This window comes from Motacilla alba, chromosome 4, assembly GCF_015832195.1.
Source record: "Motacilla alba alba isolate MOTALB_02 chromosome 4, Motacilla_alba_V1.0_pri, whole genome shotgun sequence".
In the NCBI taxonomy this organism is placed as follows: Eukaryota; Metazoa; Chordata; class Aves; order Passeriformes; family Motacillidae; genus Motacilla; species Motacilla alba.
Window position 1 is genome coordinate 27,324,661 of NC_052019.1, and position 21,201 is coordinate 27,345,861.

At 39.0% G+C, this 21,201-nt stretch overlaps 1 protein-coding gene across 4 annotated transcripts in view; it reads left to right on the top strand.

Annotated features, from left to right (window-relative positions):
* The window catches only part of CRACD (capping protein inhibiting regulator of actin dynamics), a 127,669-nt gene that overhangs the window by 19,309 nt on the left and 87,159 nt on the right, over positions 1–21,201 (top strand). The window contains exon 1 of one of the 4 annotated variants that reach the window (XM_038134725.1): positions 4,239–5,152. The exons of the other annotated variants lie outside the window; for them this stretch is intronic. The gene's annotated coding sequence lies outside the window, so the exon portion shown is untranslated. Of the gene's footprint in view, positions 1–4,238; positions 5,153–21,201 lie in introns of those variants that run through there. 4 annotated transcript variants of the gene reach the window in all.

Below are 21,201 nucleotides of genomic sequence, written 5' to 3' on the forward strand. Positions count from 1 at the left end.
TCTGTGCTTTAGCTTGATTTCTGAAAATCTCCTTCTCTTCTGAAAAGATTTGGAATGGTCCCCAGGATTCAATGGATTAGTGATGCTGCCTCGTAAAAAGAATATGTTTTCACAGATCCTATGTATCCAGCATTGCTGGACTACTTCTGTTTTTACTTCTTAATGCCCGAGACAACCAGCTAACGTACGCAATAAATAAGACAAAGGTAAGAAAAGAAAATGGTGCAAGATGACAAACGAGTCACAGAAGCTCATTGCAAAGGAAGAACTTTCAAGACTGCGGGGATAATCAGCAGACTTTGTAACCTGCATCATAAGCCATTACTGGTTTTATATGACATTTTTTGTGCTCAAGTGATTTGCTATGCACATTACAGATTAAATGAGACACACTACAAAATTTGGAGTGTGTGTGTAGCCCAGCTCTGAAGGGAAGGCTTGCTGTCAAGCAGCCCCGTTTGTCTTGTGTGCTTTCCATCCACAGCAATCATTTCAAGCTGGCTCTTTGCAAACCAAGTTAACAAAATATAATGTCAGAAAACAGTTGTGTTGTTGAAAGCAGCCGTTGTGCTGTGCTAGAAAACAGACTAAATCAAGTCATTCTGGGGCATGAGACTGTGCTGTATGACAAGCTGGAATCTAAATAAATGCATTCTGTCACCCCAAGGACAGAGTCACAATGCCACTTGTATGGACTGCAGGCTTGGGTAGCATATCTGTACAGGAATCAAAAATGTGCCATATAAAAATGATTTTTTTGTTCTTGGTAGGCAACTAGGTTGTTCAAACCTTTTGTTTGCCTGAGCTTTCTAAAAGGTTATCAGCCTTACTCAACAATTTACCAACATTGTCAGTTTTCTATCCAGATAAATGAGAGATGATTTTTGATGGTTTTTTTTGCTTTTGTAAAATGCTACATTTCGAATGCAGACTAATAGGCTGTTTTTCCATAAAAAAACTTTTGAAAAAGAAAGCATGCTGTCTGTTTTGCAGTGAACACGGCATCTCAGAATTCGGTAGAAAATGCATGCTTATGTGACAGAGAATAGGGAATGTTCTCGTGTCCACTTTGCATAATTGTCACCTTGTATGAAACAGAAGTCATTATCATGAACCAGATATGTGTTTCTGGGCTTTTTGCTGGCTTGATTTCAGCATGGTAAATGTTTATGAAGACAGCTTTTCTTCTATCAGGGGAAATCCTTCTAATAAGTTTTTCTGTGTATTTAAAGGAGTTGGACAGAAATCTTCAGCAGGTTCAGAGAAACAAATATTTAGTTAGGTTTTTCTGTGTGTTTCAGATTTTCTAGTGACTTTTTTAAACTCAGAAAGCAGAAGAAATGAACCCAGTATGTGGATACACTTTTGGTTAAATCGGGAGATTGTTCACTGATAGTTATTTAGAACATTAAGTTCTAAAATTTAAAGATGTGTTTTTTCTTTTCTGCATACTGTGATGTAAAATCTAATTCTATAATTTACATTATACATGTCAAAAGTTTTGTAGTAACTGCTAAAGAGAAGTGATGTGTGAAAGTAAAGAAGGAAATGTAGAGTTACTGGAGAAGATGAAAGAGAGAAAGACTTTGCGTGCGAATTTTTAATATCCTATACAGTTCAGCTCAGTTCCCATTTGTGAGTCTTTTTGAAAATGTCACCTTAACATGACACCACTTTCTTTTAAATATATATTTTAATCCCGTCTCAGCTGCCCTTGTAAAGTTGTTCATTCTTTATAGAGTGAAACTCTTTCAGTGATTATTTTAGCCATGAGTCTCCTGCAGCTCTCTCACTCAGGAGCGGAATCTTGCAGATGCAGCTGCAAGGGCTGTGTGGGAAAGAAGAGTGTTTTGCTCGGGTGTTTGACTGTGGGAAACGAGGTTCGTCTCCAGCTTTGAATGGGGAAGAGATGCTGGAGCAGCAAAGCTTGGAGGTACCCTCCTAAACTACTGCAACTTTTGAAAAGCAGTATGTGCATGGCAGCAATAGCCAAGCCCTGCTGGTTTGCTCCATGGCTGCCTGTGCAGATTTGCAGCTGATGGCAATATGGGGTGGCAGGACATTTTCAGTTAGTGTAACAAGGATGTTCCCTCTGCTTTTCACCAAGGTGATGAACCTCCTTCTGCTGTCTGGGTGGGGAACTTCGCTGGGCTGCCACCTCTGTGCTCTCTGACCTGCACCAGCCTGTTGTCAAGGTCTGGATGGAAAGAAGTTGGAAAGGCTGCTTCAGTGCCAGGAGCACAGACAGCACAGACGTGGGCAGGAGGAATGCTCTCTGTGTCTGAGGTACAGCTGGCATAGCTTGCTAATAGAGTAAGGTCCTACTTTGAACAGACTGCAGGATACACCTTCTAATGAGAAGGTACCTGGCAATGTTTGTTTTCTTTGTAGATTGGGAAAATCTGATGTTTTTGTCATTGCTGTCTAGTCTGGATAGCATGATTGAGAACACTCTCAAGGCTCTGGTGGTCTATCTACACTAGTGTAGAACTGATGCTTCTCTTTCAGGGCATGAGGGGATCAGCAATAGTGGGTGCCTTTAGGGGGAAAAGTAGTTCAAAAAAGAATACATAGTCAGATTTATTGGAATTTTGTCTCCTAAAAGTTTACATTTTGTGGATTCTTATACCAGTCTGCTAATACATTTCCCCATTTATGTTAAGAATTGCTTAGTGTTTGTTTTTTTAGGCAACATGTGTAAACAGGAGGTGTTCAGAGCACTGAAGCAGCTAATGTAAGAAAAAGAGGTTGTAAAACAAATAAATCTGGATAAAGGGGGAAAAAAATCCATGGGTGTTTTGGCGGGGGGGGTCCCTTTGGCTACAAATATATACTTTCTTTTTTAATAGACTTCTCTTTGCATGAAGCACTATTCACATTATGAATAGCCTTTTCAAATAAAAAATATGGCTTCCTGGCATGAGCATCAAGAATTGCTATGGCTGTCAGCATCTGTTCTTTTATTCTCAGAATAATTTTTCCATTTAACATTAGAGGCCAAAAGGATTTTTAACTATGGTGTAGCATTACATTGTAATTTTCCTACTACAGTCAGTCTGGCAGTCAAATTTCTTTCAATGAGAACGTGAAGAAAGCAAGGTTATTTGTATGAATCCAATGCAACAAACCTCTTCCTCCACAGCACTGTTAGCAGAGAAAGCATTCATTTTGTAGAATGACACACAGATTTTATGTAAATAAGGGGTAGTTCCTTCAAAACAGATGTTTAATACTTAATGAAATTATTTTCATTAATCACCCAGAAAAATTATATTTCATTCTAAATAATTGCCTGATTGTGATTGACTTTTAAAATGCAGAAGTCTATGAGCAACATTTAAAAGAAAAAGCCTTCTTTGTGTGAGCTTTTCAAACAACTGCATACATCATTTGTGCTTTGTTTCTAGCACAGTCTCTGCCAGCATCTGTGTGAGCTTCACCAAGGAAGCATCACTGGGGTCTTTGGAAGCTATTCTGGCCAGCTCTGATCCTCTGTAAAGGTTTGTGGTGTCTGGTTGTAACACCCCATGCAAGAGGCAGATTTTGCAGTTGAAGCTAGCACAGCCCTGAGCAATAAGGTCCAGGATCTATTTTTATTACTTCAGTAGGATGACCAAGAGCAAGGAGGGGAAAAACCTGCAGGGTGTAACCAGTGCTATTGGCTGAGGTGGGTGTCCAAACTGAGAGGCATTTTTCCTTCCTCCCCAGTGGTGGGAGGCTGGATCTGTTCCTTGTGCTCCTTGAGAGGCAGGTGAGATGCAGAGTCTGAGATGGCAGCAAGTGAATTTGCTCTGTCCCAGGCAGTGCTTTTGCTGCTGCAAGGAATCTCTGCTGGTGAAGGGACTGTTGGCAGGGGCCTCCTGCCCTCCTTTTGGTCTGGTGTGGATTACACCTGCCTCCAGCTTTGTCTCCAAATCATAGATATTTCTGGTGTCTGTCGCCAAGGCATCCTAGCAACTGTGACAAAAATAAAGGTGGGTGAGTGCAAAGATTTTGCTAGAAAGTGGAAGAATTCAGAGAGGTTATAAAGCCTTGTTCACTGTAACGCTTTCTGTCAGCTGAAATTGCTGAAATTCCAGCAAGCCACGGGCACAGAGCTGCCACTTCCCCAGCAGAGAGGAAGGGTGTTGAAATAACCACCCACAACCTGATGGGAGAGGTAAATTTATATTGTTTTATTAACCAAACTGCATTTCCACAGCAGAGTATTTAGTGACTTCAATGGCGGTTCCAAAGACCCTAACAGTTTAAATGTTTCATTGATTTATTATTATTGAAATAATTTAAACATTTATTAGCAGAACAAGTAGATTTTCAGCCTTTCATAGAGGTTGCCTTGTGTGCTTTCTTTTAGTCCCAGCTTACTCAGTGCTGTGTTAAATTGACATATAATGGCACTTCAGGCAGAAGAAGCATTTGATCAGTCTGCCTCTGACTGCTGTTGTTCTGCATATACTTTCTGTTTTGAAGAATGGTAATCCTTTGTATTACACAATCCTCTTTTGAAAAAATAATCCTGGTGTTATGTAAGTGATAAGTAATGTGTCCTTAATATATTATCGTGGGTGGGAATATTTCATCACGAATACTTTTATCCACATAACTATCAGTGACAATGAGAGGGAATAACATAAAAATAAGTGTCACACAATGTCATTAGGCAGCCAGTGGTTCAATCAGGCTATGAGAGTCCTTTTCCAGACCCCAGGTTTTATTTACTTTCAGATCCCCTTGCTAAAAATTGCTGCATATTGCTGTGCCTCCCTTTCCATAAGCACTAAGGTTTTCATCAGAGTTCACATCTCTGCTCTGGAAGAATTTTCAATAAAGTAAGTAAGTATAATTATCAAGACACAATATCTGCACTTAGATTATGTCTATTTCCAAATCTGGAACTGTTCTTGAAAAAACTTTTTGCTTTTTCTTATGCTTGCAGGATGCTAGGATGTACTAACTCTGGATAACACCATCTGTGCATACAGAGAATTTCTGAATGCGTGATAGAACAACCTCAATAAATCCTTAAAGGAGCATTTTGGGGTTTTTTATCTTGTAAATCAAAGTGTCAGAATTATGCTCTTCCAGCATCGTAAGCCACTGAAAATTTATAAAACTTTAAAACCCGCTTAAAGAAAACAAACATGCAGCAAAGGTACTGTATCTTATTCTGTACTAATCCTTCTTCTTGAGTCTCCTTTGCCTTTTATTATTGCACTATGTTCTTGCACGTACAAACAGTCCCAAGTAGGAAATCCTTTATTTAAACAAACACTGTGTTGTACTTTTGCCTTTTGGATTAGAAAAAGATTATTTTCTTTTCTTTAGGGAAATTTGTCTTTGTAAGAATTATGAAGTCATTACCATCTCATAAAAAGCCATATCTGGTTTTTCACCCAGATGTGAAATGTCTTTACTAGAGTGATGGTTCCATGCCAAATTGATAAATATATACAGGGTGTCAGGCTACGTGATTGTATCAGGCTGTTAGTTTCAATTAGCAACAGCAACTGGAAAAACAGTCATAATTTCTGTCTGCACTGTGTAGGACTCAGAACAGGTCTGGAAGCTCACGGGTTAAGTAATTCAGAGGTGCCCTTAGACTGGATGTATGGGAATCTGTTTATACTTTGAAATGCTTTAGAGTTGCAGTGTTGTTTCCCTTTTCTGAAAGCAGAATCTTGGAACAATAATAGTTATAAGAAGATCAGTTAACTGTCCAGAAAACTATTCAGCTGAAAGAAATTATGTTTTTGTTTTTAGAAAATGGAGGATATGAACAAAACAACCCTATTGGACCATAATAGAAAGTCCAGATTTGAAAGTTGTTTGCATGCTCACAAACAGTTAACATTGCTTTTTCTTTTTCAAATGTCTGCCTTTGGTTAAAGAATGAGGACTGAAAGGGGAGATGCAGTTTATGCAGCTGACCAAGTTGTGCAGTTGGGCTGCCCAAATGTCTTCTCTAATCTAATTATGATACATTGTTGGGAGACTAACTGAAGACCCTGGAAAATCTCATCTGCAAATCCTGCTTGGTGACAGTCCTTGGATGGTGTCATAATCCTGCTTGCAGGATCCAGTTATGCGCTTCTCTGGGAAGTCATGCCTGGGATGCCATTCTTCCTATGTTCCTCTCAGTTCCTTTTCCATCCCAGAGCAGGAGGAACCCCACCAGCTGCTGGCTCTCACTGACAGTAGAGAGGGACAGGTCCAGGCTGACACAGCAGTTGTAACCCACAAAGTCCTTCAAAAGTCTGCCAACACAGCTCTGGGGGACAGAGATCCTTACAGCCAGCCAGTTGCCAGGGTGTGCTTTGGAGACTGGAGCGCTTCTGTGGATTTTATTTGGAGTTGGTTGTTCCAACACCTACTGACAGCCCAGTCTTGGAAAAGTCTGTGCTCTGGTGATGATGAGATCTCATAGGTCTTAAGATTTCTGTAAATATGTGGTCTTACAGTCTCTTTGTAGGCCAGGTGAACAGGCTCTGGTTTTAGAAATTTGTCTGTTTGGAATGATTCATGGAAGGAAAAAGTCTTAAGATCTCAGTAACTTGAAAATACACATGAAAAAGCAATGCTTTCCGTAGTGGTGTCCCGGACAAGGAAAGGGAAATCCTTTGTGGAACAGAATGATCTGGGTAGTTGGGTGTCAGGGGCCAGTAAATCCACTCAGAACTTTTCTTTAGATCTGACATTCCATGCAGATACTTCAGTGAGTTTGTCTGGCTCTTTTTGAGTTCTCCTCAATAAAATTTTATTACTTTATCAATGCCTTCCCTCCCATCTACTAGACTAGCCTTTATTTTTAATACATAGAGTAGTTTATTTATTGCAGTTTCAATAGCTGCCACTTCTAGAAAGCGTCTTTCTGTTGGAAGCAGCACAAGACCTTTACATGCTTATTGCCATGAGAAAGCTGTGCCTGTTAGGGGGCTTCTGTCACTGAGAGAACTGAAAATATCCCACACCTTGGGATCATAATGCCAGGCTTAATGTGACTGTCTTGCTGGTGGCTATCTGTCATACTTAATATGTGCAGGCCTCCTCTTTCCTTTCAGCCATTCAGCTACTGGAATACAGGCCAAAGCAATGGATCCACTCTGCATTTGCCCTTGGCTCTGGATGAGGTGTACTGTCAAATGTTCATCCTTGTTGATTTTGACCTGCAGCCTGGACATTGCTAAGAGGCAGCCCACAAAATGTACCACAATATCTGCAGGTGCCCTTTCCAAATCCCTGTATTTCCAGGTCACACTGTGCTGTTCTTGTTCACAGTTCCTCAGCTTGGTGCACTGCCTCGTGTTCTGGGACACTGTGTTGGGAGCAGCATGCTGAGAGTATAGCTCCTCACAAAAAGCTCTGAGGATCATCCAAACTTGTCCTATAAATTGAAACAGATTTTTCCATTCAAGTGCGAGAGGATATTCTTTGTCCAGGTGCCTTCATTGCTTCTCCTACAATGGGTTGACCCTGGCTGGACGCTGGACCCTTGGTACCCACAAAAGCTGCTCTGTAACTCCCCTCCTGATATGGACAGGAGAGAGAAAATATAAGGCTTGTGGGTCAAAATGAGGGCAGAGAGAGATCACTCACCAATGACTGGTGAGTAATTTTGTCATGGACAAAACAGACCTCGACTTTGGGAAAATTAATTTAATTTATTACCAATCAGATCTGAGTAGGATAGTGAGAAACCAAAAACTAAATGTTAAAACACCTTCCCCTCACCCCTCCATTCTCTACCTCCTTCCCTCCAGAGGCACAGGGGGACACAGAGTGAGGGCTCAGGTCAGTTCATCACCTGCTAATTCTGCCACTCCTTTGTCTTCAGGAATAGGACTCTTCACACTCCTTATCTCAAATTCCTCATCCTACACACTGTGTGCCAAAAAAGACTGTGGTGCATTGACTTTGACTGGATGTCATGTGCCCACCAAATGGCTCTATCCATCCCTTCCTCTGCAGGACAAGGGAAAGGAGAAAGTAAGATGGAAAATATCTCATGGACAGTTTAACAAAGCAAAGGCAATGTGTGGAAGCAAAGGAAAACGAGACTCATTCCCTACTTCCCATCAACAGAGATGTTCAGCCACTTCCCAGGAAGCAGGGCTTCAGTATGTGTAGTGTTGCTCCAAAAGACAAACTCTTTTGTAGATAACAAATGCCTCCAGTCCCTTAGCTTTTACACCTGAGCAGACATCATTTGGTATGGACTGTCCCTTGAGTCAGTTGGAGTCAGCTGTGCACCACCATGGCTGGAGGGTCCAGGAGAGCATGGTGTGCCCTGCCAGACATTGGGAAGTCATTGCTGGAGATAGGTATTGCTGGACAGGCGTTGAGCTGACCAAAACACTAGGCAGAGAACAATCACCTCTTGAGAAGTACTGCTTTTGTTAGTCTGGATAGGAAATGCTTGAACTTTCACAGAGTCTTCTTCTAAGTTGTTCCTATAAATTCTGTTGTTTTAGTTAAGCTGTCAGGCAGCCCTGGGAGATAAGTAATTAAACTGCATTTAACTGTTCAGGTAAGTTTTAGCGAGCTTTATGTTCTTTAATGAAAAGATTTTGATTGGGGGGACTTTTAGATTGGGGGACTTTAGATTGGGGGACTTTTAGAACTGAAAGACTGGAGTCAAAAGGCTGGGTTCTCTTCTTTTTGGGGAAGATTTCTTATGTTGGAGGATTGAATCCAAGACTTCTGAGCATCTTAGGGGAGGGTGTCCCTCTACATCTGCCATGCTGCCATTCTGTGAGGGTAAGAGAGACCATTAAGGACCTGCTTTGCAAAGTTCCAAAATGTATTAGTCTTTAGGGTGTTCCTGAGACCATCTCTTTAAATAAAAGCCAGCATAGGTTTTGAAGAATTCAGCAGTTAAATATTAAGTGTCAAAAAAGACACACCTGGACATGGAAATAATTTCTGTTCAGGCTCTGTGTAAATTGTATTAGGACAATAGTAGCTGAAGACAACAAAGTACCAGTTCTACTGTGCCAGGTAGAATGGTGAGTGAAATTTTGACTTAGAAACAACTGTTGGTTTTGTCTTTCAGACACAAAAAATGTGGAGATTTTTTTAGTTCTGGGGAAAAAAAAAGCCAGACGAAATGTGGGGAAAAAAATACCCAGTTCAAACTCTCATGCAGGTAACAGATTTGGCATTAGATGCATCTGAGAGATGAAAATGAAAGATGAGGGTCAGCTCTCTATTACTTGCATAGAACTGACAGACTTTTAGTCTTTTATTTTCAGCAGATAAAATGTATGAAAGGTATGAAAATGTATGCATGTATGAAAGGTATGAAATGTTGGTATGTACCAACTCAAATAGCTAAAAAAGATATTTTTACCTATAATTTGTAGTAAACATGAGAACACATCTGGTTTCTAGCCAATAAACATGGAGTAATTATTGCATTAAAGATAGAAGGTTTATCTTTTTATGCTGCAGGTTCCTTCTCCAATTACATTTGCTTAACATAATTTAATAGACAACAAGTTAGTATTTGCACATGAAAACATTTAAGATGTAGGAAGCATTTTTTAATACTTTCTCCTCCATTAAAGGCTTTTCTAAGCTTTTAGGACCTCAATGTGTTTTAATTTAAGCCACTTGTGGAATCCTTCCCACATCTGTTAGTCAGGATATTTTAAACAAATTGACAAACTATTAGAAATACACAATGTGTCTTCTACAAAGTTCTCCTGGTCTGTCTGGAAAGCAGAGGTGAAGGCAGTGGTGCTCCCACTAGGTGGGGCAGCATCCTGTCACGTTTTTAAGAACTAGCACACTCATGTTTTCTTCTGTGGGAAAGCACAAATTTCCAAAAGCCTGTGGGAGCCTGTTGAGGACCAACCCATCTGGAGCAGACTAGCTTAGGAGATACTGCCTCTTATGGCTCCCCTTGGATTATCATCCCAGCAGTTGACACAAGAGCCCATTCTTGGAAAACATTGGCTTTTTTTTTTTTTTTTTTTTTTTTTGCCTAGAGGTTGATGGGATCAGTGCCTGCAGAGCTGGAAGCACTGGAGCCCCCCTGTGCTATGGCCCAGCCGAATGCCTGCACTCCATCAGCTCTCTGCTGGGAGGGAGGTGGGACAGGAGCCTGGCAGATGAGCAGGGAGTTTAGGACTGCACTCAGAGACAGGATTTAAGGGGAGTGGTAGTCCAGGCTATGTGTGTTTGGGAATATTTAGTGCTGAAATGCTTAAAAATATTTAATCTGAAGATAGTTACAAGTGACTTTTGCTTTTGCTTGCGTATGGGATTTTCCTCATAATTCTAGAACAGCTTTTGGAACAGTAACTGTGCCTTTGACCAGGTCTGTTGGTGCCTGAGTGGAAGTGATGTGTTGTGTCCCTTGGCTGCTGAGTTGCCATTACATGCAGATGCTGTTGATGCAGGGTGCTGTTCTGAACTTGCATTGCACCCTGGTAGAAGTAATGAACCAGAACCATAGCTCTGTTTTTTTGGTACCCTCCAATCCTAAAAGTGTGATGGATATAGAGAACACTAGAATGTGCTGCAGGAACATTCAGACCTATGTGGCATGTGTCATTTTTCCTTTCTGTACGTCTCTTCTTTTCCGGATATTTCTTTAAGATGTCTCCAGTGACTGTCAAGAGATGTGTATGAAGGAGTTTGTTGCCTTTTTTCGACAAGAAATGTGATGATTCAGTGATGCAAAGGCCTATGCAGATTACAATGTAATTGGTTCTCAAGGTTGTCTGAACCTTGCCTTGTCACAATGCTTGCCCAGTTTCTCTTCCTTAAATTGAACTTAAAATGTTCCTTCAATGTCAGATTCTTACTCTTACTCTTCTAAGAGTTCCTGTTTCAAAACAAACTGTTCATAATTCAGAGTACTCTGTAAGCACTTCTGGGAATAAATTTGGCTTTTTTTTTTTATAAGCCAGTGACAATATTTTTTCTTTTACCTTTAAAAGCTGTAATTAAATATTTCACTTAGCAGCCATTTATTCATGATGGTTCTAGTTATTATCTAATGTTTTTGAATGATATATATCAGCCTATGAAGGGCAAGAGAGTGATAAAAACACTGAATTTCTAAACATTTCCTTATTAGAAAAATAAATAATACAGATGATTCTTCATGAAGTGATGGTTCTGCATGTGGTGTTAGAATAAGGGGGAATGGCTTTGAAGTGAGAGTAGGCTTAGAATGGATATGAGGGAGAAATTCTTTACTGTGAGGGTGGTGAGGCACTGGAACAGGTTGCCAGAGAAGTTGTGGATGCCCCATTCCTGTTCAAGGCCAGGCTGAACAAGGTTTTGAACAGCTTGATCTAGAGGAAGGTGTCCCTGCCCAGAGGGAAAAAAAAAGGGTTTGAGGGTGGCAGCATTTGAAAATTTTTTAAATCCTTTCCTTTAAAGTCATTCTTGTCTCTTTAGGGTCGAACCTTTTGGGTGGGAGGATGATGGCTTATTGACTTTCAAGAAATTACTTTTAATAAATTATCATTCACTGTAAATTATTTCACAGATTTCTATTAAAAGTGTAATACAATCCCAAATGGTTAACATTTAACATGCTAATGATCTTCAGTAATGAAAAATAGTGACAGTAGATGGAAGAAAACCTAGAAACTGAGATTTAAGTGAAAAATATGATATGGATGGAATACTGTGCAATACTGTAATAAGAAAAACACTAATTTAAATATGTCTTAATTTTCATGCTACTCTGTGATTTCAGGCTAGAATTATCAGTATCTTTCTATTAACATGACTGGACCATTACTAAAGGTGTCTCTTAAAAATTCTGGGAGCCTAATGTTTTTTCTGGGAAGACTCATAAAATGCCTGAGCAGCTCCCCCACTCTTCTCTCCCTCAAATTGCTTTTATGTGGTCTAAATAAAATTCAGGTTCCACTAAAGACACTTTTTTTTTATTTCAAAGAGGGGGAGAGATATTCTTTGTATTTTCCTCTAGCAGGCAATATTTAGATATCAAAGAGAGTGAGGCACTTGAGCCTTTCTAAATTATTCAGGGCTGCCATATATTTTACATGAGAAGATTTTCTTGTATATCTTGATTAAGCATAGGAAACTGGTCTAATACAGTATGCATTCATTTGTAGAATTCCAATTCTAAGAAATGAGTGTGGTGTGTACATATATATAGATATATATATATATTTATATAGGTTATAAATGAATATAAATTTTATTTATATGAAGTAATTAATTGAGGGGGGTCTGGAAACCATTATTTTCTATGATTGATTACAGGCTGAATTTTCTAGTGTCACAAACATCAGCTAAGGTAGGTGAACAGGACCAGGAGCTGGACTCAATGATCCCTTCCAACTCAGCATATTGTCTGATTCTATATGACAACTGTCTGCAGAGAAATATTATGTTGTTCAAGTGTAAAACTAGCAGGAAAAATAACTGTGGTCTATTTTAATTAAAAAAAAATTTACAGAAGTATCTCCGTTTAACTCTGTTTAAACTTTTTTTCTCATGGAAAACAGCTTGAGTCAAACTTTGTCCTGTTGAGGAAAATTCACTTGGTTTTAATCTTTTCAATGAAGTAAAAATTACAATAAATCTTTAATCCTCGTGGATAAAAGCCCAAATTCAAATATATAAAATATGATAACAGGAAACTAAAATAATTAATTTATGTGTTTGTTGATGACATACAGTTGTTCCACATATGCACTTACTAGGCAGCAGTAGGCATGTTCATTATGAGACATTTCACTAATGCCTACAGACTCATGACACTGTGATAAATAAGTTTGGAATTTTGACCTGTAACAGGAACAGAAATATTTATTTTTTAAAAAAGTACTGTAAAGAAAGGTCAGATTACTCCTCAAGACTCAGCTTCTTTTTTTTCCCTCCTTTTTAATCTTTGAGAGAAATTCAGTAGCTCTTTAATGTATAAAGACCTAATATTTATTTTTCTCTTTTCTGAATAACTCCCAGATCTGTTTTTTCAGAAATTATCAATGTTATAAAGGTACACTTGTACAAATGAGCTCTTGCACATTGTGCTTCTGCAGTAGGTGCAGAATCCTCTGGCTAAGAGTTTTAGCCTCTCCACTTCCCCCAGAACATGGCTGAAGTATCACTACCTTGTAGGCTTACTGAAATCTGACTGTTATTACCCATCATCATGGGTACACTCTAATGTCTATCTCCAGAATAAAGCAGAATAAAATAGGTGGCATCCCACTGCTCTGAAAAAGAAGGGTTTCATTATGAATCATTCTCGAATCACCAAGTTAAATTTAGAGTCTTTGGATTTCATCAATGTCAGAAATTTAATCCTACTGGTGGAGTGGAAAATAGAATTGATTTGCATCTAAAAATATTCAGAGTAACCTTATTTACAAAGCAATCCAACTTGTGTAGATATACTTCTAAATGTGTGTGCCTGCTTATATACATCTAAGCAGCTGCTACCTTATTTCTAGCATCAGCAATAAAATAAATAACCTTTAAATAGTCTACATATTTGAGTAATGAACCACAACAGAACATGGAAATCACAGGTTACTGTCTCTGTCTATTTACTGTGATTCCACAAAATATTTTTGTGCCACCTGCCTGGCTGCCTGACTTTGTCCCATTGCTGTGAAGCATGGGATAAAGTCTCTGGAAATGGTGCCCCTGCACGTGAAACCGCTGCTCACTTAACCTTTTTGCTAGCTAGTTGCAGCATTTTCTCTGTAAATAAAGTAAAGCCAGAATTAAATTAAGCAAAGCAACTGCAGGTATTACTCCTTAGCAGAGCATTTCTTGTGAAAATATCACTGCCTTACTCCAGAATGTATAATTTTCCTTCACAAACTGTGAGCGTTTGGTGAGATGTGTACATTTTAAAAGTATATTGCCAGAAGTGTGGTACAGCAGTTGTCCAGTTCAGGAACCTTGAATTCCACACTTTGCTGACAGTCAATAAGTTACTGTATTACACAAGGAAAATAGATTTCTCAGTGTTTTTTCAATTCTTTGGACCTGACAAAAACTGAGATGTGTGTTCCTTTCCCTTTACCTTCAGGGGAATAATCCTCCATCTCCTGCTATTCAAACACCAGCAAGAACACATGCTGCTTTGCCAGTGTTTGTATCTATCCACCTTGAATATTTCTTCACAAATTGATTTTATTGTTTCTGTGGAGAGAAAAAAAAAAAAAAAGTCACCCAACCAACATAGTTGTAGCCAGTACAAAGTCTGCGCATAGTCCGGAAAAGCAAAATGTTCTCACTAGGACATGTTGGAAGAAATCCTGGCTTTATATAAATTAGTGGGCGTTGTGCCACTTACTTCAGTCGGAGCAGGCTTTTTCTCAGCATGTGCCATTTAAAGAATACTGAAAAATTCAGACCAATTTTGGTGGACCAGATGGTTGTGTTTCAACCTCTGATGGTACAAAAGTAATTCATTTAACTTTCTGGCACAAGGGCTGCACCTTTTCAAACTCGAAAATAATGTTTGGAATTAAAACTTGAACAATTATGATAAAATGAGAAAACTGGACTAATACATCCACATAATGATGTTAAATTGGAAATTAGCACACACTTCAGAGAACAACAACAATTCATAGTGACAGTCAGGTTTTCTTCCCTAGTACCATTTTATTTGCAATTGATGGGAAAATCAAATCAGAATTTTTTTTTATAGCTTAACTTCTTCAGTATTTCCAACATTCATTAAAAAAAATTTAAAAATATGTGGATTGTGAAATGATCCGGTTGTTTGACTGCAGTTGATTTAGAAAATCAAATTTGGTACTGAAACAACACATGAGGACTTTAGGTCAGTATTGAGGAATGCTCAGAACACACCTAAACACTCTTTAAAGCATGTAACAGCTTTTAATTAGATTACCTTTTCAGCATTTATTTTTAATTTCATTGCTGCAGAAGGGCTGGTATTCTAATCTAATATAATGTACAAGGGTTGTTGATCTTAACTGTAATCTTCTTGTGAAAATAAGACACATGTCCAGCACTTGTTTCATATTCCTTGCCAAGTGCCAGAAATACAACCTTAGGAAATGATTGTGGGGCCATCATTGAATTGCTCTTTCCCACAGGAAAAAAAAAAAGTAATTAATTTAATGCAATTAAGCTTAATTAAATTAAATATTAAAAGGTTTTATGTAGTGCTGGAGCACAGAGTGGGTTATAAAGGTGATTTCCAGATGCCCAGGGAAAGAGAGCCCTTCCCACTTCCATAGAGATGTGCTGCTGAGAATGCTGGGGTGTCAGAAGTCAGTTTCTCTCCAGGGACTCACTTCAGTATAATACTTAAAAAGTAAATTGGGTAGTTTCATCAAAAAAACTGCACAGGACTACGTAGAAATCTTCCTATTTAGGTTAGATTTCATTCCTTTGATGTTGTTTTTTTATAATGAATGTAAATACGTAGTTTCTTTGTGCAAGAACAGACTAGCTTGAAAACAATGTAAAATATGCTCTGTGCTCTGCTCAATATGTGAAAATCATAAAGGAACTGAGCTGATAGTGATGTACATCACTTAACTGGGGCATGCTTAATAAGAAAATCTGCTTAATTGGGCTATCTTCCAGAGAAGATGTTTAGGCTAAGACCAAATGGAAATGACTGCTGCTTAAAAGGAACATTATGAACTACAACAAAAATTTCATCTAAATGAGGGTGCATTTGGCTAGGGACATTGTATAGCAATAATTAACTGGGTATTTAAATAGGTATGAAATATAGTTCTCTTATTTTGAAATAGAAATAGACCAATAAATATTATGTCTTCATGTAACTCTGCCCTTACAATTTGTGGGGTTATATAAAAGGCATCATAAAGCAATAAGGGCCAGCAACTAAATGAATCATAAACATTCCCTGTTTCTGTATTCTTTTCCTGGTCTGCATCCATTTGCTCTCAAGGCTACACTCACAGATGATTTTTAGACAAGCGACAATCATTGCATCTCTAAATGTGATGCTTTGATCCTTGTTATTATGTCCTAGAATGCCTTAGAGCTTTCATCCAGCTCTGCTCTGGTGGAGGCTTAGCAATTTGTTTCAGTAGCAACAAATGTAAAATAATACATAATAAAATAATACATAAATGAGTGAATAAGTGTCACTTCAAGTCTTGTGTTGGGCTTCTGTTCAGATCTGACACTTTTGATTCAAATTAGATACTTTCAATCTACATAAATCTGTCTCCTAAGAAGTATTTTCTAAATGCATCTTATAAATGCATCTGTCTTGGTGACAAGTTCTTTTCCAGCTTCTTGGGTTTCTTGTTTTAGACTGTGCTGTATCCTCTGTGTTGAATGTTGAGCCTCTTTTGTGTGTTACAATTTTCCCCAAAGCGCTGATGTCTCTGAGCAGCAGCATGGATCTGCACATCTTATTTGGGAATGTAATTCTGTGGGCCTCATCCTCATGAGGAGGGACACAGGATTTTTAAGTCTTTCTTATTCTTAATGTTTGATTTGATTGTCATTGAATGTAGTACAGACTTTCAAGAATTAGAGGAGGGGCTGTCTATATGTGTTAGCTGGCATGAGAGATTTCCTTAGGCAGGCAAACGAAGTGTGACCTGTGCCACAGCTGTCTTGGGAAGCACAGCACAGGGGCTCAGTGGAAGAGAGGCTGGGCAGCAGCGCTGATGTGCTGTGTTGGTATTGCCTAGAAAGTGGTCCTACTCAGCCACACTGAAGAATTCCACCTGTATCCATGATATCCTCTTAGATCTGGCTGCAAAAGTGGTGAGATTAGAGACTAGATGTCTTTCCTTGAAGTAAAGATTGATTTGTGGTATAAAATTTTAGTATGCTTTTTGGCTTTAATATTTTCATTCAAATAACAAACCTCAGATTTTCTTGATTTATAGCAGGAAAGAATTACAAAGAAGTAGTGTTAGAACTAAACTTAGATGCTACTGCTTGTCCATATAGGTCTCACAGCATGTTTTGGTGCATTCAGCTGTGGCCAGGGAGAACCTGCGGCTGTTTGCCACTGACCCTACAGAAAGAAAAGAACACACGGACTGGGTCTGTGCACCAAGTGAAAGGAAACAGGCTGGAGGATTTAATGCCCTTTTGCTCTTCTGCTACTCAACAGCCAGATGAGCTGTTTCTTGCACTTGCAGGATCCTAAGGATCTTGGAGGAAGTGGGAAGCAGTGAGTGGGAGGACAGAGACTGCCGTGTGTGAGTGCTTCCAGGGCTGTGGCCTTTGCAAGTCCTTCCCTTTGGACCTGGCTCCACTGGATAGCAGCATTGTATGAAGGCAGGATAGGAACACTTGTGCAGGATCATGTGTTTTCCATGGACTGCCTGGAGAACCACATTTTTACTTATATTTCAATTTGGTAAATTATACACTTTTATATTTCAATGTGGTAAATTACCCGTCTTTGACAATGGTATTTAGCCAGAGTGTCTTTCTAAAGTGTCATAGTTCAAAAGCAGGTAGGAAGTTGGACTTGGTAAGTTAGGGCCTGAGAAAAGATGGTCTGACCTTTCAGCCAGAGAAAAGGAAAATGGTGCTAACATCTACTCCTAAGCAACATCTACTCCTAATAAAATTTGCTTGGTATTTGAATTTTACCCATTTCCAAAAACATTAAGGAAGATGAAGAGCACATGGGATGACAGTTCAGCTTTGTCACAACAGCTGACATCGTAGTTTATTTGCTTATGTTTTAACTGATATTTCTATTTACAGATATTGTTTTCTAACCATAAGAAATGTTAAGACCTACTTCACTGTGGATGTAAAAAACTCAGTTTTATTTGCTCCTGAGCAGTACTTTCAAGTGAACTGGAGACAGCAGTCTCCCAAACAGAGAACAGCTGATAGTCTTCCTAACTGAAGAGCAGGGAATGACATTGAAGGACTGAGCTCTGTGAAGTGAGGATGCAAATACTGGTTTGTGCCCATCACCAAATTTTTAGAAAGAAAAGTATTAATTAAAGGTTATTGCCTCCAGCACTAGTCAGTAAAATCAGGGTCTGGTTTCATCTGGATGATCTGAAATCTCTAAATGTTTCTGTCGGGTTTTTATTTTTCAGGCCAGTGTAGCTGTCAGAGAATTGTGTTTTCTTGCTCCAAATGTATGTGGGTGTATGGGAATATGTAATGCAATTAATTACCCAGAGTGGATGACATTTCTTTTCTTTACAGGGCTGAAATAGAAGTCAATTATCACTTTAAAATAGCTTGCCTTTCTAGTCTTCAAACAAATAGAGAAGAATATAGAATTTGCATGTGATGACTGTACCCCATGAAATTCTTTCTCCTGTATGCATTTGCTCTCTTCCACATTATTACAGCAAATAACAGAGTGTTATAGGGAATGATATACTGGCTTGATATAGAGCCCCAGGAGATGGGAAAAGCCTGCTTTTGCCTGAGCCAGTTCTGCAGGAGGAGTTAAGAATCCTGTTGCTTAGCCTAGATGGTAATGGAAGAACAGAAAAACTGTCTGAATAAATTACTTTGAGTCTCAAAATAAGTGTCAGAACAAGACTAAGCCCTAAACATTCTACAGTGCAGCAAGTACCTGCAGAATATGAATTGTTTTAGTGTTTAGCAGTAAATGGTAAAAGAATAAAGAGAGGTCAACTGCAGAAGCGTTTCTCTTCCCGCTCACAAAGGTGTTTTGTTGCTGCATAGAGAGAAGTTTTAGCCTTTTGCCTTACTAAAATACTGTCATCATGAGCCACTGCTTTGCCACTCTTGTAGTTTTTGCCAAGAAGATAACATGTGTTTCTTCAATGTAGTTGGGATTACTAGTGGGTTGATTTAGAATGCTACTCAAATTCCAGCTTTGATAAAGAATGTTTATACTTGTATTTTCTGACTGGTTCATTTGTTTTTGTTTTTGGGTTTTTTTGTCAATGTTCATATGTTTTCAATATACAACTTTCATGGTGCAGTGTAGAAGTAATTTGGCATTTTACCTTCCTTAGCCTTTGAGTTGCAGTCCACTCCCGTGATGGGCAACTATGACATGCATTTCTTTCATGAACTCATCTCACTTTGGTTTTGAAACTGGTTACAAATATTTTGCTGCCCTATATTGTGTATTTCCCCCCCATATTCTTACAGTTTTAGATCTTGAAGGAGTGTGGGTGGAGGGCAGGAATTTTTGTGGATTTGACTTTTTCCCCATGACTGGTAGATACATACTAGTTCTCATTCAAACTGCCCATTATCTTAAATTAACTTTTCTCTTACATCTTCTACCTCTCTGATGTGTTTCTAGAAGCTCTCTGCCATTCCCTGTTTGCTTTAGTTTTACCACTTTGCAGAGTCTGGGGTTTCTGTGCCGTTGTCCCACTGTGTGGTGCAGAACAGACACATACACAAAGATTTTGGCTGGCAGGGATGTATCCTGTTCCAGAAGCCAAAGCAGCAGCTCTGTGCCTCAGCTGACAAGCCTTCTTCAAAACATATGGTCATGCTAATGTATCTCCTCGTAGGATGGGAGAGGGGGCCTTCATGTAGGAGACACAGCAACAGCATAAGGATGTGCTCTCCTAAAAATAATTAGGCTGCTAATGTGAGGATTAGATTTGCTTCCTTTCTTGCTGCCTCACCTTTTAAATGCTTAGATACATCATAGCTAGTAATCCTTTCCTGCAATTTAAGGATTAGTGGTGTGGCCAGGTTGGAGTTTCGTAACTGACTCTGGACTGCCACTCACCTGGATGATGTGCTCAGCAGATGTGTTTAGAGCAGGGAGAGCATGGCAGTTGAAGTGCCACCAAAATCTGAAGATAAATTCTGTATGTTCTTGCTGCTCATGACAACATATGTAAGCAGAACATCTTTAGCTACCACAAGATCACTCTGTTCTCTTCCAAAGCAGTGGCTTGTGCCGCTTGTGTGCTGACACCCACTCAACAAGGAATCTGTTCTCTGGCATTTGATTTTTATTTCTTTCTCTTTTAAAATATAGTGTCTGTCACTTGGGAAGGTGTCCTGTCAATGGCTGTTTCAACACAGATTAACAAGTAAAACTCTCTCAACTAAAAGGCCCTGCTTAAATGAGAGCTGAAGTTTGATCCAGGGTTTTGGTCCATCCCAATTTCCGGATCCCAGTTTTTCAATTTCCACCCCCCCTCCTTGGGGTGTTCAGCCTCTGTCCATAGTAGATGTAGCTGAATAGCTGAACGCTTCTCATCGTTTATTCATAGGGACAGCAGAAATACATCAAATATGCTAACCTCATACTATTTAGAATCCTGAGATTAAATGAAAATGCATTATTCTTTAAAGGGTTGTTCATTGTACCAGACATGGGTTCAGCTTGGTTTGCTCAGAGACTTTACAGACACCACAGGTAGTGTGCAAAGTGTACTTGCTCAAGAGTGCAAATGAGAATGGAATTGGATGCATGAAAAACAAATAGACCTGCATAACCAGCTCACTGCTTGAAGAATTGCACAGCTTTTTTTTTAATGTAGAGTTCCCTTACTGCTATTTGCCCAGCTGTGGTATAGCAACCTCGCAGACCTCAAAAGGCTTGAGTAGCCCAGAAAAGTCTGGCTTGTTTTTTCTCTGCAGCACAGTAGATTGCTTTATGTAGAAAAGCACAAATCTGTCACTTCAGAGTTACATGCTGTTATATGAAGACTTAGTATGGAAATATTTTTGAAAGAATTTTCGAAAGTGACAGAGCTGCAATAGAGTATTTTAAGGTACTGTTATCAAATGCTAAATAATATGTCTCTGTGTCCAGCAGGCTGTGATGAGGCAGGTAATCAGTATTGGGCAGTAATGTAAAATGGGCATTTCATTTTTCAGATTGTTTGTATGAGGGAAAATTGGTAATATTGTGAAACAACAACAGTTTCATTGAAAAGTCTGAAGTGCTGACACAGACATAAAAAAGTGCTGTGGTTCACTGGCTCATAAGCAAAGCTACTCAGTATTGCTAAACATGCTTTACATTCCTTTACTTGCTATCATCAATGTTCTTTGGCCACAGATACCATCAGGAGCCTATTGCTCAGGGACCACTATTTAGGAATACTGTTCTATCTTAGAAAAGGAGATACTAGTAAGTGACTCAAGATGAAGATGGGTTTGTGAGTACTGACATTTGCTAGGTGTCAGTATAGAAACAGAATAATGTATAAAGAAAAAAATTTACACCTAAAACCTATTCTTCTCCATCCTGTTGGCAGAAAGTGGTGTGCAAGTTTTCAATTTTAATGAATC